We start from the raw sequence: 14,095 nt of genomic DNA, 5'->3' as shown, positions 1-14,095 counted from the left end.
GGGTTTATTACTTATAAAACAGTTTGAAAATGAGTACCATAAAGAAGTGCCTAATCGAGAAAAGGCTGTAATCAGACTAGTAATTTCTTCAAAGAGAGATTGGGGTAGGAAATATAATGATAAAGTCCAAATAGAATGGTTTAAAGAATGCTTTAATTGCTCTCTCTCCACATATACATAGAAAGGTCAAGAATAACTAGATTCTCAGACCAGATTTGCTTTCCAATAACCCATATTATCTAAACAAGCAGATCTACTGATGACAGTCAGGAAGCGGCTCTATATCTCAGTGCAAAGGCATACCAGGCAGATTTTAAAGGTGAATGCTTTTTTTTTTTCTGGAATAAATGAATGAAAGACAGGATTAAGTGCACCCCATTTGAAATGTGCTACCATGTTTCTCCTCTTTTCTGAAATTTGCAAAGGAGACTTACTTTTAAAAAGGAAAGCAAATGAATGCTCTTCTGTTTGCAACAAGCGTAAACAAAACAAAAGTTTATCTGTGAGAAAAAAAAAATAGAGGAAAACAGAAGATTGATTTGATCAAAAGATTGTCACTGATGACAAGAACATATATTTAGTGTTATAGTTTTGAATCACTAAGCTTTTTGAACCTTGTAACTTCTGTTCATTCCTGGAATTAAATCCTGGAGGTACAGGATTTATGCACCACAGGTACATAAATGCTACAGAATAACACCCTTGAACCACTTACTACACATCACTTTTTGTATATCAAACCTTATTATTGACTGATTGCTTTTCCATGGATTTTTCTGAAGAAGTCTCTAAGTCCTGTTCTTTAAATTTTACAAAGTGATTTTTTTGTTATTAAGACAACTAGTGATCCTTTTTCTCCTTTTGAAAAACTACAGATTTATGGAAACATAATCTCTGAACAGTGTTTTTTGAGTTTTCTGCTTTTGTTTGTTTTCAGTACCATAAAAAGTAATAAATAATTCTACATACATTCTATGACTGCATAGTATGAGAAAATTAATTATAGAAAAAATATTTTCCTTCCATTACTGTGTATTTTTTAATCAAAATTGTTACACAATATTGTTTAGTTTCCAGTATGTTGTAAGTACTTCAGGATCACTTATGAAATATAAATAAATAAATTAATATTAAAGTGTTTTTAAGGATTTCAGTAAAAGGTAATTACAGGTAAAGATTAGCAACTTCTTTTTAATAGACTCCTTAAAGAAGCTTATAAAGCTTATGTGTATGGCAGCATTATTTTTCTCATACTGATGCTAAAGAATGACAGTAGTACTTTATAACAGACCAAAGTGTGTTAAAGTGGAAGATTATATATTTACATCTCAAGAGAGAGAGATTTATAATGCTACATAATCATTTTAATTTTGACAGAGTTTCAAAATGCGGGCAGACCAGATGTGAGAGGGAATTTGGATGGTTGCAGGGTGCTTCTGTTGTTTCAATTTCTCCTTCTTATGGGCTGATGCCAACATGGAAACTCTAAATTAGGAAGCTGTAATAGGAATATATATGACACTGCTTTGGCTAGCCAATCCTACCAAGTGTAAGTAGGAGAGAGTTGGATTATGTCACAGCTGGAGAGATAATTACTGTATAAATTACTTTTTAATAGCTTCTGTGTTATGTATTAGGGAACATGTCTCTCAGTTTTACCAATTAACCTCCTGAAAAAACTTCCTAGTAAATTCAGCTTTGTAACTGAAGAGAGTATTGCTTCTGTTATTTTTACTTTGTTCTACCTGAGCACATATTTTTTCATTAATTATGTTCTATAAATTTCCAATGGAACAGAAAAATGAATCTTCTATGACTATAAACTTTTCTGACAGACAAAATGAGAACATATAGTGTTCCCTTGACCTTCTACCTTTCAAAAATTCTCAGCATGAAAAGAAACGTGTTTCTACCCCAAAATGACATGCTCCTGACTAACAACTGTAGAGTCACCTTACTCAGTGTTTAGCTCAAATTCTGCAACTATTAGTATCTCAAAAGGGCTGCCCTGAATTTCAAGTCAGATAAAACCAAATGTCAATCCTAGCAAAGCACTAAATGGATCAGTTCTTTTTTGGGATTTGACAAAGAAATTAAATACTGCCCTTCTGTCCTTTCCTGTTCTATTTTTTTTCCCTGTCTTTGAAGAAATCCTATTTTTTAGTTTCTGTTGAAGGCTTAATTCTGTAAGCCATTCAGTCTATTCATGGTCCAGCAAATTTCTTCAAACAATTGTTTAACTTACTTGAAATCATTATGAGCTTAAAAATAAAATACATGTCCACATGTTTTCTTGGTTTAATGTTTATAATTTCAAAGGAACAATGAGCTTTTGGTGCCACTAAGCAACTCTTAGTCAGGGCTGTGACTTAACTCACTTTAAAGACATCTAAAATGGATCACATGAACTTTGCAGAGAAGCTGGGTATTTCCTCTGCTAACTGTAAAGCTGTCCTGATATGACTGGCTTGTATGTCTCAAGCCTCAGTTCGGATGCCCACATACAGATGTCTACTGCAATGTGAGATACTATATGGTGCTCTAGCTGTTACTCCAGAACCACATTGGTCTTCTGTAGATCCTCAGTTATATATGTGACCTCTGAGGTACTCTCGGTGATTTCTAAAGACTTGGACAATTGAACTGAGCTACGGTTTCTTATATGAAGAGAGCTCTCTGCCTGCATTGCACAGAAGGCTTTTAAGTAAAGAAAAGTCAACCAGGAAGTTTTAGATGCCTCAAAAGATAAGCAACAATTGACCATGGCTTTTTGGATTACCTTTTGATTTAGTTTTAGATATCTGAAGGGGAAACATTCTGATGTAAACTCACCATATTTTCTCATTTTTTATAAAATAAGAATGAATATTCTGATGCAAACAGCTACCTTACAGTCGTCTATTTTGGTATTGAGAGGTTTACACATGGCTATCTAGTGTTATTTCAGATGATCTAGAGTATTCCAGCTGGACTCTACCTGCTTCTCCAGAGGCATAGTCACCCATAGATCCTAGGTCATGTGTTTGTCCCTCATAGCCATTTCAGATTCCCCCCTTAGGGAATCTCAAATTACAGTGAGCACTGTTCCTACGTTTCAGTAACTGCATCCTACTCCAAAAGCTAGGGGAGCAGGAGCCTACAAGAGCACCAAAACGACAGGATGACAGCAGTCATCTTTTTTTGAAATGTGGGTTTGTTTGGTTTTGTTTGTTTGTTTATTTGTTTCCCTGGATTAACTTGGAGTAAATTCTGGTATATCTGGAATTGAAGGTATACAGGAAACATAAATATGTATTCCAGTTAAAACCAAAAAATAACGAAGAACCACCAAAATTGTGAAATCATTAGTGAACCTCACAGACCACTACAGGAAAATCTCTGTAGTTAATCTGGAAAAACTACAATTTGTAGTTAATTTGGAAACCTACCAATCTGTCTCACTTTCTGTATACATCCTGATATTTTGAATCAGATCAGATTACATGCTCAGAAAAGTTGTGCTGGCTTTTTCTTTTTTTTTTAACACAATTTTGTCAGCAAGTAGATCTTGCGCTTTCCAGTAACCAAAGGTCTGGATGTATTCCATGAAGTAGAAGCTAGGAGCCAGATCACCAAAGAAACGACCATAGATCAAAAACAAAGGCTGAGGAGAAACCTCAAGTTTGATTTAGGCTTCATTGCTGTTACTAGAGCACCTATTGAAGACTCAGAAAGGATAAGTTTTAAGAATCATGTGCAGACTTTAATCAGACTGTATACAATCTTAATCTTATTACTGTCTACTAGAATAAGAATAATAAAAAGAAACCTTTGGGAATTTAACGGCTGCAGCCTTCAAGTGAAGTTTGTCCATCTCTCTCTCCTGTAATGTGAAGAATCTCAGTTAATGACCATACTGCATGAATCTTTAAAATCCTTGTCTTTTTCAATAAAAGGTTGTTCAAACAGTTCTAGAAGTGCTTTTAGAAGATTTCTACAGCTTTCTTGAAATAGGTAGAACTTGAATAAACATAATCTAGCTTTTAAGCCATGTATCAGGTATCAAAATTAAATTGTTAGCATAACCATCTCTGCATCAATTAAAAAAATCAATAAACTGAAACAAAGAAAATATTAAATACCTTCTATTTTGGAGGAGAAAATGAATAAACCTTTTGTTCTAAACCCAGTATTTTGTTTAGAGAGTGGATTTATGAAATAGTAATTATCATTATCATTATTAATGGGTTTTTTTCAGGAAACAGTTTACCTTTAAAGGATATTAAGTATGGATAGAATACTGTAACTTTTTTATCAGCTATTTGAAGTACTTGGCTGCACTGATAAAATAGATTGACACCAAAAGTAGACTGCAACTTTAGTAGTCAAAGATAAAATGTGATTGTTGTAATACAGAGTTCTGCTCATACATATAGATAAGGGTGTTACACTTCTTTTCTTTCCTTATTTTTCAGTGACATATTGAATGTCCTGGCAAAAAGGACATCTCTTTACTCAAAGCTCAAGATTGCTATATTTTTTTCTGAAAACATAAGATTGATTATAGGGATGTGCAGTGCTATATCAGACCAAGTAATGCTTTCTGAATGCTGTTAATACTTTTTTAAAATCTTAAATTTGTTCAGAAATAAATATCTTGAAGATCTGAAAGACTGATTAAATTAGATACAGTTGTAAATTGTCACTGTTATTAGTATTGGTCCTATATATTAAGATATCAGCTTAGAAATACTGAATTCTTTCAGTGTGATATTTCAAAATCTGGTTGTGGGCTTGTTTTGGTTTGTTTTTCTTTATTTTTTTTTCTTCTGTTGTTGTTGTTGTTTTGATTTTGGTTGCTGACTCTGGAAAAAAACAACCAACCATGCTTTGGGAAAGGCCATTTACAATGCAGTTTCAAACTTTCCAAAAGGTTTATTTTATTCATTGAAGAAATTTTCCCTTTATTAACAATTTACAAAACAGAAGGCCATTCATTGGTGTAACTAATAATTACATGACAGATAGACAGACAGACAGGTAAAAGGGCAGATGCAGATAAAATATGCAGATGTATCTTTGTAGACACGTGTATGCATAGCATATTTATTCATATAGCTATACAAATAAAAGATGCGTGTATATATAAAGATACTTATACAGAAGCACACAGCACCTGTTATGCTAGTTTATGCCATTTGTGGACTTCAGAGATGTAAACAATACAACAAAACCCTTTAGCGTAATTAGTGAGGTTAATGAACATTTTCTTTATTACCAACTTAGGTTTGTAGGATGATCTTTTTCCTTTCACCTCCTTGTATTGATTCAACATCGAGCATCAAGCAGATGTAGCAAAGTTAGTTTGATGAACCATTATAATATTTTGTGGCTATATCTTTTACTGTCGTTCTTTCTCACTATGAATGGTTTTATTCACAATCACAATTAACACAAGTGTATAATCCCAATTAACATAAGTGTATTATGTAGTCACTTGGTTCTTGCATGTGACAAGATCAGAAGTGTGAGAAAGAATTACAGATGTTCCTGAAACATCTGTTCTTTATTACTATAACAATTTAGGCTTAAATAATTGACAAAACTCTCATTTAGAATTTCAACACTGTGAATATGTATGAAGACTCAAGTGCCAATGAAACCAAAACAAATACTGATTGTATTAATTAAGTCAAAGAAGTGGACATGTTTATACTAGCATGTTTTGATTTACATCCATTCACTCTCCAGAAGAAACACAAAATATAAAACATCTATTTTTCTTATAAAATAGATTTTTCAAATAAGATTATTTTTTCAACCTTTTTCCTCCTTTTTATGATGGTTATCATAGGCTTATGAGTGTATTTCATTCTTCGCATAAAAACAATAATATAGTAATGTACCTATTGTGGCTTACAAAAATATGGTGGTTTTTAATGTAACAATTAGATTTCACATAATTGGAACCTTAGAAGAGTCAGCAAGTTTTAGTCTACCTTTCTGCATGTCTAACTTCTTTATATTGACTTGAGAAAGCTCTGAGTCAGTCTCCTGAATCTTCATTACAGGATTTTGCTTTATTCACTTACTCATATATTCAGTTATTTACTTTAAATCAGCATTTCTTGCTTCTTGGCATATTCATAATATTTCCTTGGTGACTAGGAAGTTCCCATAACTTTGAATAGTTTTCAGAAATGTTCAGATCTTTGCAGTTAGATCACAGAAATAAATACATTAAAAACAAGTGGGTGACTAAGGTAGATGGAAGATTTCATCATAAACTTTGAGAAATATTTTTACATAGGCAGAATTTGTCCAGCTCACAAAAAGAGGGGTCATATAAGAAATTGAGGCTGGTCTGCCTGGAGAAGAGAAGGCTGTGTGAGATCTCATAGCAGCCTTCCCATGTCTGAAGGGGGGCTATAGGGATGCTGGGGATGGACTCTTCACTAGGGATTGTACTGATAGGACAAGGGGTAACAGGTTAAAACTTAAACAGGGGAAGTTTAGACTGGATATAAGGAAGAAATTCTTTACTGTGAGGGTGGTGAGGCACTAGAATGGGCTGCCCAGGGAAGCTGTGAATGTTCCATCCCCAGAGGTGTTCAAGTCCAGGTTAAACAAAGCCTTGGATGGCATGGTTTAGTGTGAGGTGTCCCTGCCCATGGCAGGGGGGTTGGAACTAAATGATCTTAAGGTCTTTTCCAACCCTAACTATTCTATGATTCTAAGCTTTCAGTCTTGTCTATGTTGAAGCTTAAGCCACCAGCTTTCATTTGTCTTATAGGAAGGACAGAAAAAATAGGATAACATTTACAGAATCACATAATTGTTTGAATTCCTACATCATATGGGTGACTTGTTTTAACTTTAAGCAAGTCACCAGCTTCAGAGTAATTGATATCTATTTGACCATTATTAAAGCTTATAGAGCTTTTATTATTCACTAACAGCTAGGAAATGGGAGCTCTGATACTTGAGTACACTGAAATCGTTGTATCATTCTTGCGTATCCTAGCAGTAAACACGACTTTAGGTAGTAAATGATGTATTTGTTTTTTTGTAAGATAACAGGTGGTGCTAATGTGAATGAGAAATAGGATTTTGGTTACTTTATTGTTTGTTGTGCTGCAGAACACTTAAATGATTACATCAGATCTGTTGTGTTTTTTTCCCCAAAGGATCTCCTGCAACACAAGTGTAACTTTGTCCTTGCCAAGAGAAGTCAAATGGAATATTAAAAAGGTAGCAGAGCATATACCTGAGCAACTGCAAATGAGAGAGACAAAAATGAAAACTCCCCTTGAAAGTGATATAGATTTAGCAGTCTTTCTAGGCTTAAAGGCTGCTATAAGGTAAGTAAAAGTCAACACATGCACACACAGAGGAAAGAAATCAACCCAACAACCCATCATGGTTTGTGCACTCAGAGATACATAACTATTAGGAAGGTAATAATATTTTTAGCATTCCTCTGCAAAGTCTTTTGACATAAAGATATCTTTCAAGTCTTCCTGTATCCCTCTGCTAAAACTTAAGGAGTGTGAGTTCTGTTCCAGCATAAAATGTATTTCAATCTATAGGTAAACAGAGATAATTAAAGAAATTCAACACATTTAATTTTTTTTTTCCCTAAAGTAGAAGTCCCAATCTAATCCATGTTTCTATTGCTTTCTTCTGAAATTCTGGAAGGGTTTGAGGACAACTGTGAGATGAATTTGAGCTGTTCTCCAGTATGCTTTAAATCCTTGTCCCTAGTGCAATAATTAAACAGTTTGCAAATAACTTTATATTGGTATGTGAAGTGAGATACTGTTAAAGTCAGATGGCTTGGCTTCGTGAACGTAGATTTAGGAAGGGCTTCACCTGTGCTTACGTAAGGCCTTCCATCTAAGAGAAGGATACTCTAACCAAACGTATGACCTGAGGACTTTGCTGTCACAGTCCAAGCTCGCTAGGCCCTGGCAGATAAACCTCAGGTGTAAAAGGTGAGGCCAGTTCCGCGCATGCTGTGCCTCATATAAAACATCCACTGTGCAGGCTTGAAGGGTTTACTCACACTTGCAAAACCCAGTAGCGACAGGCGAGGGACAAAATAACAGTTGATAAGGTGCACTGAAAGCTGCAGACCCAACCCTGCATGCGGGCAGTTCAGGACACTGGTCGCTCAAGACTGACCCAGGAGATGACAGTCTTGTTCAGAAACATCCTGAATGACCAAGCAGTCTTTTTTCCAAACGGATTTTCCTATCCCACATTACCCTTTTAGTCCACATTTCACTTGTAGTAAGTGTGGGTAAAGCCCTTCCCAAATCTTCATTCGTGAAGCCAAGACATCAAAGTCAGACAATTTTCTTTAACTTTCTGCAGATGGATCACATGTACCATTTTCCTGAGATATTTATCTTTCCAGATTCGTGTGTTGCAACCCAAAAAACGCTTTTCTTCCCCAAGGATAGAACTCCCCTTCTACATGTCTGATCCAGCACTTGCCCTGTTCATTCACCTACTCTGTTCCCTATTAATCTTTTATGCTTTTTATTTCTAAGGTTAATAAATATGAGCAGAAACAGGACTCCAGATCTACAGAATTACTTGTGTACTTACTGGAAGATAACTGCCAAAACAGGAGCTTGTGTCAGTGCTGCAATTAGAATATTTTAAGGATATCAGTTTCAACTTTACTGATATGTATTTAGTTTCATAAAATCTTGGGCACATAGTTTGTAGGAGCTCTTTGCATTTGAATACATTTCTCCAAGAGTTAAGTTATATACGCATATAGAAAATCTGCTCAGAATAACAAAATATACTAGTGTTTATATTAGACTGAAGTATTTCAAGCACATACAATTGTCTCAGGAGAGCTCAGTTGTTATGAAGATCAAAAAGGTCATGAAGCTCATTGTGGCTGTTAGAGGCCTGTAGGTTGCAAGCATGATATCTATAGAGACAGAACACCTATAGTCTAAGGTACATGGATAGAAAAATAAGGCTACGAGGTGGGCAAAGATAATAACATTTCAAAACAAAGATAATAACATTTCAAAACACAAAAACTTTGCCCAAAGTCATTTCATATTTTATAAATTGTTTTATAAAGTCTAGAATGCTCCATTTCACCAATGCACAATTCAATAATAGCTTGGAATTTGAAGCTGGAAATTGTAACTGACACAGAAGCCAACCATAATTCCACAACATACTGTAAATGCGCAATTTACAGTAAATGTACAATTTATTGCATATAACTGGAAAGGTGAATGTAATTAAATACATAGACCATGCACATCAGACTAATATATATAATTTTGTGCATGTATTTAGGATAGTTTATCTGTTGTTGACATGTACACAGATTTCAAAAGTGACAAATGCTTTCAAACTAACTATAATTTTCTGTTCAAATGAATGTATGCAAACACAGTTTCCCAGTTAATTTTGTTACTGGGAATTTTATATATGCCTTTAAAAACTCTTAAAAACAATATATTACCTTTGAGAAATGTTAAAGACTTAATAACACAGTATTCAGCAACATCTGTATTGTTATTTTAGGTCTCCTAATCCCCAACTTGTTGTTATAGTCTCACATTTCTTTGTACAGCATGCATGCATTAGCCCTTAAAACAGACAAATATTGAAAAGACCAGTTTAAGTCTAGCATATTATTGACTTTACTGACGTGATTTGAGCATGATATTGTTCTGTCATAGTAGAAATTTTGAGCAGTAATAGAAACAGAAAATACCAGAACATAGGGCTCATTTTTAAATCCAAGAATTGTGACTGAGTTGCTCAGATGCTACTTCTGTAAACAGATACAGTCCCACTCATTGATAACAGTGACAAGGTATGAATGTGATACTGAACATGTCTTAACCTTGAATGAATCTACTTCTTAGACTCAGAGAAAACCAATTTTATCATCTTAGTCTGAGTCTGACTCCATCTAATCATAATTTCTATGCAGACTGTAAATCTGATTTAAATTATTTGATTTTAACATTCAAGTAACAAATCTGTAAATCTTCTCATGAGAATGAGGAATATCAAAAGTCTCACAGTTGAAGCATTTCATGATTAGACTGAAGTAAAAATGCATCATCTAGATTAATAAACAAAACAGGCTAATTTCCTTGTTTTCATCATGAGCAGATTATACAAGCCAACTTCCTTTTGTGCCTTTCTAATTTTTCCCTTTAAAGCACAGGATTCCAATGATTAGTTTTTGTTTGTTTTTTTTTTTTGGCGTCATACATACACATAATGCATCATCCTCATTTGTCTTGATGTCAGCTGACATCCTGAAAAATTAACTCATTCTCCTTTTTTCCTTTCTAGTAGTAACACTTATTATCTCAGCTAATCTTTTACTTGGTATTTGTCAGTGGACATGTAGCAGCAGGCTGATCTTGGACCCTCAGAAACCTTCTGTAAGCAGTTGAACCACCACATAAATTATAAGAGAAACTATGCAGTTTTCAGTGCATGATCAGGCTTTTAAACCCCATTGTAATTCTGGCAATGAGCCCTTCTTGGACCAGACTTTCCTATTACATAAATATTATTTAACTTTGTGGAAGCGTAAAATTAATTTATACAATTATTATGGTAATTTATTAATATAACCATCATATGACATGTGGCAGAATGTTAGCGTATTGGGTGATCATGTACACAACGTTTTTCACAGAAAATGAAATCTGATTAACTGCACCATCTCACAGTAAAAACAAAAGGCAAATAAACAAAACCTCTTACCTAAATTCATTCTTATTTTGAAATCCAGCCCTGCAACACTTTGTACATGGTAATACTTGCACTCCCATTTTTCACACTGGCAGACAAAGACTGAATGACAGCTTTGAAATCACAAACAAATCTGAATAACCTATGCTATGTGTGTATTTTTTATGTATATAAAAAAAATTAGGTATTATTTCAGTAATAGGGTGTGGGCCTGTCTGTTTAATATAATGAAATTATAAAGACTCAATCCTATCTAAATAATATGGCATTTCTCTGACATTCAAATCCAGTAAATTCATATATGCAAGATGCGTTGTAGACCAATCTGCCTTGTGGAAATGTCAGCCTAATACAAAAGACCAAAGCAAAATATGTAAGCTATGAACCAGGAAACTGTGGAAGTAATAGATAGGCAGTATCTGACAAAATCTACCTAGACATTCAAGGCTAGCAAAACTCTCCACTGAAGTGATAGTAACTTAAGCTGGACATTAATTAGACAAATGGAGAAACGTGTATATTTTATATACGGAAATATCTTCATTTAGACTTGCTATTTTGTGTAAATTCTCTGGAATGTGTGCAGTCAGACTGTAAAATTTACCAAACCACAACACACAATAATGTTATTTGGCAACAGAGAGAAACACATTATTATTTTCAGATGAGCTATTGATGAGGATCTGAACAATATCTTACACCTTCCTATGTTTAGGCTTGGCTGCTTTTACTATGTGAGCATATCTTAGCAACAGTTTATACTCAGCAGAATTTATAATTATTAAAACCTGAGAAAAGCAATGAGGCATGCATTTTAATTGTGGAGTAATGTAACCCTTGGGGAAAATCATACAAGAGAAAATGTAAGACTAATAGATTCATTTTAAAATGTATATTTGCATGTTTTGGTCATGCCCAGGAGACGATAAACTTGCAAAACAGAGAAACAAAAATTTTCATGAGGGCAAATTCAAAACAATTGAATAATAGTAAGTATCGTTAAATATATCTGAATCATAGAATCATAGAATACATAAGGTTGGAAAGGACCTTAAGATCATCAGATTCCAAGCCCCATGCAATGTACAGGCTAAGTAAGTCTGAAAGTAGAATGTAGCTTACATAAATTAGAGATTGTGAAGGAGGAAGGCTGCAGAAATGACTTCTAATTCTGCTGTTTGACATTTTTTTCATCAATATGTTCATTCATTCATCCATTTCTTCCGCCTTTCATCTGATTTTTAGTATCAGTGAGGTCTAATAGTTTTTATTTCACAGAGTGCTGTGATGACTAAGTTATCACATTTAGAGCTCTATGGCATTTACAGATTAGAAGTATTGTACGCTATGCTGACTACTGATTGTGGCATTTACAGAGATATCATAAGAGATTTTTGGAACTTCTGCTTAATATTTATATCGTGCATATACTCAGAACACAGATAAGCTGTGCAAGAAACCTAATTGTAATTTCTTAGCTTTGCAGATCAGAGACAAGGAGTAGAGTGCAAAAGTAACTAAGTAATCTAATGCACATCTCTTTCTGCAATAGGAAATTCAAGTAAAATTTGGATTCTTGGGTTGATGTACAGAAGATCACGGATGTAATGTTGCTCACTTAATGCATTGCTGCCTCTAAGAAAAGGGCATCTGCTTTAAAGATATCTGCTTTTAGTGTAGACTGCGGAATTTAATTTACAGGGGACTTCATCTGAGCAAATGCTCATCCACATGAACACACTACCCAATCAAATTTTAAAAACTGAAACCATTGCCTATTTACCTAGCCTGTTAGGTAGGATAATTTGACACAAATATTGAACAAAATCAAAAGTTCAGTTGCAGACATCAGGAGAAATAGACCCCCTTATGATGGGGAATAGTCAGAAGGAAATACTACTTTTACTCTTCCCAATGTACTAGAGTTTTTAAAATATAGGGAAAAAAAAAAAGAAAGAAGACAATTCTAAAGATAGAAGAAGACTCCTTCCACTGAAATCAGGTAGCTAAGGTAAATAAACCACATAACATATAATAATTGCTAAAGGTTGAACACGATGTTCTTAAAGGTCTTTCCAATCATAGCTGATTCTATGATTCTATTATTCTATGATTTGTTTTTTGAAGAATAACTGTAAATATTGAACGTCATCTCATTTAATAATGCAATCACGAGATCAACAGACTGTTTTCCTCCTCATATAGCAATATCTAGCCGATAGTTTAGGAATATCAATTTTTTCTGGGTAACCAGGCCTGACTGGGAATTCAGCTAATCTTGCAGGGTGTGATGCAGGTAGCCACTGGTATCCTACATTGACACTTCACACTGCTCAGTGAGCATGTTGACTGCACCTGCCATTCCTCACTTTGCTAGCTGCTCTTACCAAATACTGCTACTTAGCCAAAAGTTTCTACTAACCTAGGCCTTCACCAGTGTGTTAGCAGTAGCACATCCAGCAGAGAGGAGACCTAGAACAGTCTCTCAGCTCATGTCAAACTTCCAAACATCTTTCATCTCACAACTTTAGAGCAACAGAGTCTTTGTCTTCACAGAATCACAGAATCACAGAATCCCAAGGGTTGGAAGGGACCTCAAAAGATCATCTAGTCCAACCCCCCTGCAAGAGCAGGGTAACCTACAGTACATCACACAGGAACTTGTCCAGGCGGGCCTTGAATATCTCCAGTGTAGGAGACTCCACAACCCCCCTGGGCAACCTGTTCCAGTGCTCTGTCACTCTTACAGTAAAGAAGTTCTTCCTGATGTTGACGTGGAACTTCCTATGTTCCAGTTTACACCCATTGCCCCTTGTCCTATCACTGGGTATCACTGAAAAAAGCCTAGCTCCATCAACCTGACACCTACCCTTTACATATTTGTAAACATTGATGAGGTCACCCCTCAGTCTCCTCTTCTCCAAGCTAAAGAGACCCAGCTCCCTCAGCCTCTCCTCATAAGGGAGATGTTCCACTCCCTTAATCATCTTTGTGGCTCTGCGCTGGACTCCTTCAAGAAATTCCCCGTCCCTCTTGAACAGAGGGGCCCAGAACTGGACGCAATATTCCAGATGCGGCCTCACCAAGGCTGAGTAGAGGGGGAGGAGAACCTCTCTTGACCTACTAACCACTCCCTTTCTAATGCACCCTAAGATGCCATTTGCCTTCTTGGCCACAAGAGCACATTGCTGGCTCATGGTCATCCTCCTGTCCACCAGGACCCCCAGGTCCCTTTCCCCTTCACTACTTTCCAGCAGGTCAACCCCCAACCTGTACTGGTACATGGGGTTGTTCTTCCCCAGATGCAAGACTCTACACTTGCCCTTGTTAAATTTCATCAAGTTTCTCCCCGCCCAAC

The 14,095-nt window shown here is 35.4% G+C and overlaps 1 long non-coding RNA gene across 1 annotated transcript in view; it reads right to left on the bottom strand.

Annotated features, from left to right (window-relative positions):
• The window catches only part of LOC136012759 (uncharacterized), a 53,212-nt gene that overhangs the window by 22,768 nt on the left and 16,349 nt on the right, over positions 1-14,095 (bottom strand). Inside the window, exon 2 of the long non-coding RNA XR_010611942.1 lies at positions 3,809-3,862. This is a non-coding gene — a long non-coding RNA (uncharacterized LOC136012759). The remainder of the gene's footprint in view (positions 1-3,808; positions 3,863-14,095) is intronic.

This window comes from Lathamus discolor, chromosome 4, assembly GCF_037157495.1.
Source record: "Lathamus discolor isolate bLatDis1 chromosome 4, bLatDis1.hap1, whole genome shotgun sequence".
In the NCBI taxonomy this organism is placed as follows: Eukaryota; Metazoa; Chordata; class Aves; order Psittaciformes; family Psittacidae; genus Lathamus; species Lathamus discolor.
The sequence above is the reverse complement of the archived record's forward strand: the minus strand, read 5'-3'. Positions and strand labels throughout refer to the sequence as shown.